The sequence below is a fragment of the Triticum dicoccoides genome, chromosome 5B, assembly GCF_002162155.2.
Source record: "Triticum dicoccoides isolate Atlit2015 ecotype Zavitan chromosome 5B, WEW_v2.0, whole genome shotgun sequence".
Lineage (NCBI taxonomy): Eukaryota > Viridiplantae > Streptophyta > Magnoliopsida > Poales > Poaceae > Triticum > Triticum dicoccoides.
In genome coordinates, this window is record NC_041389.1 from 57,213,810 (window position 1) to 57,217,945 (window position 4,136).

The 4,136-nt window shown below is 40.7% G+C and overlaps 1 long non-coding RNA gene across 1 annotated transcript; it reads right to left on the bottom strand.

Annotated features, from left to right (window-relative positions):
- Positions 1 to 1,325: 1,325 nt before the first annotated feature.
- On the bottom strand, positions 1,326 to 3,725 carry LOC119305166. The gene is made up of 3 exons (XR_005148569.1): positions 3,666 to 3,725; positions 2,723 to 2,795; positions 1,326 to 1,384 (listed from the first exon to the last, which is right to left on the bottom strand). It is a non-coding gene; the product is annotated as an uncharacterized LOC119305166 (long non-coding RNA).
- Positions 3,726 to 4,136: the final 411 nt, after the last annotated feature.

The window sequence follows — 4,136 nt, forward strand, 5'->3', positions numbered from 1 at the left end:
GTAATTAAAAGTTACTTTTACTTCCCTCTTTTGATTCGAAATTTCACAACAAAATCTTCAAAGGTGTTTTATTCTGCAAATCCTCACACACAAAACACCTCACTAGTCATCTGTTCTTGATTCATTTCTCTAAGCATCGTTTTTCTTCAAGATTCCTCAATTGTGTGGATCTTCAATCTATACAACTCTGGAACCTAACACAAAGAACGCTTAGTGAAATTCTTCAAAGCTCATCTGGCCAAATTCCTCAAACTTGTTCTTTTTGAAAAACCTTCTGAGAACGCATATGACCTCTCCAAATTCCGTCGCAACTATCACTACAACAAGAACCCCCCTTTGGCAACGCATCAATGTGTTTTCATATGTCCATATAAGCGTTGCTAAGGTCTACACCAACGGATTAAAATGTGTTGCCGTTGGTGGCGTTGCAAAGGTCTACACCAACATATATACATGCGTTGGTAAACAACATAAATAAGTGTTGTAAGATAGCAACATACAGAGCTAGAGCACAACAACACTTCATATGCGTTGGTGGCTAGCCTAGAAAATGACCATTGTAATGCCTAGAAGAATTATCGTATTGCTTGGACAATTAATGGTATTTTGTATATTAGCATCCAGAACTTATTGCATTAATGTTGATAATGCATAGGAGACACAAACATAACAATGAGAAAGGTCACATATATTAAATCAACTTGATTGCTTTACAAAGAACATGATACACAGATTACAATATGTGAAACTATCTAGTAATAGTCTGATTCTCAACCTTGCACTGAACGACTTAGCCATCTAAACACATAGTGTTTGAAACATTGACCCTAAAAATTACATTCGAAAACATAATCTGAAACTATCTAGTAGTAGCCACCTTCTCGATCTTGTAATCAACTTCTGAGCCATGCATCATCAATTTATCTTGGCAATCTACAACAACAAAGAAATGAGAATAGCAAGGTACCATCAAAGAAAATCAATTAACAGGGAAGTAAAATTTAAACAAAAGAGCAACATATAAAGGTTGGAGGACATGTGATAGTTAATCTTACTATATGACTAATAATTTTGTTTTAGTGGTTATGTCAACCAAGAAACAGTTACTCCCGGAGGGAGTACCAAGTCAACACCCATAGTTTTTTGTTTTATATTATAGGTCAGTACTCTGGAGTGTAGCAAGGGCAACATTCTTCTTTGGATTTCCCAAGCTAAGCAGGAACTGCAATAAGCATTAATATTGAAAAAAGTATGAGCAAATAAATCGTTGCTCAGCCATTTTGAATTCACACAATAGAGAAATGAGCATACCTTGTATTTAGATGGATGATTGCATCTCCATATCATAGAGGAAGCTTCACTTTAAATGCAATATGTTGCTTCCCTGAACAGATTAGTTAAAGTTTCACTTCTCTGAACACCCAAGTCGAAGCAAGCACCAGAATAATATCCTTGTTTCGTCATCCAACATATATCATCTCCTCTAAAGAGCTATGAAATATCATAATTTGATCAATTTTTACAGTCCCAGCCATAGCACTATGCTATATAGATGGAGAAAAGAGGGCCTTTTGAAAAGAGCGTCCTTATGTTAAACGAGTTAAACACCTTACAAAGAATATAATGAAGATACAGTGAGGTACATGCCAAAAACTATGTACATCGACAAATATAGCATCCTTGATTGCAAAGAAAGATCTACAGTTCTCAAAACAATACATATAAATGTAGAGATTTTCAAATTTCCAGAAGTACTTGAAGTTGAGAGCTACAAAGCATGGATATGGCAAAATCTGCCGATTTGATGTCCTAGTACAGCGGGATACGGCGACACGCCTCGATAAGCTGGGATACACGTATCCCGCAGCATCCCATGATTCCTGAATTAAAAAAATAGAAAAAAGCATCGATACGGCTGGGATACGTTGAGGGACTCGGGAGGCCCAATAATAGCCTCGGCACAATACAAACTCTCGTACGCACGCACGCCACATAACGAAGGACCTGCTGCTAACCAGCAGCGAACGCGCCGCCGCCACCTAGACTCGACCACCGCCCCCAGCAGCTTCTCCTCCCGGAGGCAACCACACTCGAGCAGGTAACCCCAAGGCCAGCAGCCTCTCCTCAACCTCTTCATCCTTGTGACATGATTTCCTTCAATTGAGAGGCTGGTAATTGCTTCCCCATGTTGTGCTCGCTTGAATGATTTCTACTTGTTTCTAGGGAGCATGGCATCCGGGAGCGCCACCCCGGGGCCATCCGTCCGTGGGTGAGATCAAAGGACAGCCTGGTCCCTGGTGTTCGTAGATACGAACTATCCTCTGTGGGATCCAGACCCAGCAGTGTTTCATTGTTTTTTTTTCTGTTTTGACTCTGTATATTTCTTATTTATTTTATATATACTCACCGTATCCCCGAACGACTGTTTTTGAAAAATAATGTATCCCGTGTCCTTGTATGCGTATCCTCGTCTTTCCATCCCCGTGTCCGTGCTTTTTAGATTGAGAGAGCATAATTCCCACAAAGCTAAATCAGGTGGTTCTATTAAATGATAACAAGTATGTTTTCACATGATTTTAATTTATATAGATGCTTGGGAATAAGACAAATCTGAATTATGAATACACAAACTTTTTCAACCTCGATTTTTAAATTACATTGCAGATAATGTCATGTAAATCACCTACACGTTTACTACCCAGCTGGAATCATGTTTTCGTACCTCCTTTTGCAGAAGTAGCCCACTATATGCCTTGATCTTTCTCCCAAAGATGAATATGTAAGAAATTTTGGCACTGCAAAGAATGATGGATTCGCTTCATAAGTACTTGCAAGAACATTTAAGTTTTACATATCTAAATCAGTGGATCATAAGTCATACCATAAGCACTAGCTAGTATCATCATTCTGAACTTGAGGATTTACGTGTTAAGAGAAAGAATAAACAGACAAATGTTGGCTGATGCGAAGTCAATTTCAGAACTAGCAAGGAGAGATGAAATTAAGGAGTATGAAATAAAGATAAAGAGAAATAATAGGACGTAGAGATGCATGTGGGGCTTATTCATAGATTATTACAAGGAAATCAGTAAGGTTTCATAACACCAATAAGAAGATATTTGTTTTCTTTCTCGAAAAAAATCATGATGTTGTACATAATAGTGGTCACCTATTAAATGATACTAGAAGGAATGGTTTTTATAAATAGTCAGAAACTAACAGCTAGGATATCCAGAGATACTATCAACTTATTCAATTGACAGTCTAATCATCTTCATGGATATATTAATTAATTATCCACACACATAGCTACATGAAAAATTAAAATCTAATGTATCACAAGATAGAACTATTTAGAAAAAGAGAACACACACATTTTCCTGAATCAACACATACAACCATGTGGTGAATCACTTGTATGCGTACACCCAGATGACTGAATTACCCCTAGGTAGCAATATTTCTGTGCACATATGATAATAGTGAGGAATACAAACCATGGAGTGGTGTGGCTGTCGGTGCAAGCCAGCGCCCACAAAGGCGGATCAGGCAAGTGATAAGGCAGCATGAATCATTGTTGTAATGGCTGGCAAAGAATTATCCATGGCAAGATGCCATGCCACAAAGCAGCGGCAGGGCAAGAGCAGAGGGGAGGGGTGCCTTACTGAACCGTCACATCGGAGTCGAGGTAGCCAAGGTGGAACAGCGCCATCGAGCCTAGCCGGTAGTCGATCGCGTGTGGAAGTGGGATTGCTGGGCCGAGCACATGAGCTACAACAATGAACCGTCACGCCGTGCAGAGGCGTGGAGGACGTCGTAGCGGTGGGGGTTGGGGGCGGGGCCAGAGGAGAACAAGAGGGGGGACGAGCTGGTGAGGCGTGGTGAAGGGGAGCACCGGAGTTTCCTCGAATCAGAGGCGGCGGCGGCAGCGGTGTTGTGGTGGAGCTCGGGTGGGAGATGGGAATCGGGGAGAGAGGTGGTGGGGAGATAAGAGATTGGGTTCTTTTTTTTCCTACTTGGCTGCGTGTTGGTTGCGTGATATTTGGACCGAGGTGGATACAGGGAGGTTATCCTTCGTGGGGAGGTGGGAGGTTTGTTTAACTCAACGCATCTCGAGTTTCGTTGCTAGATATGCG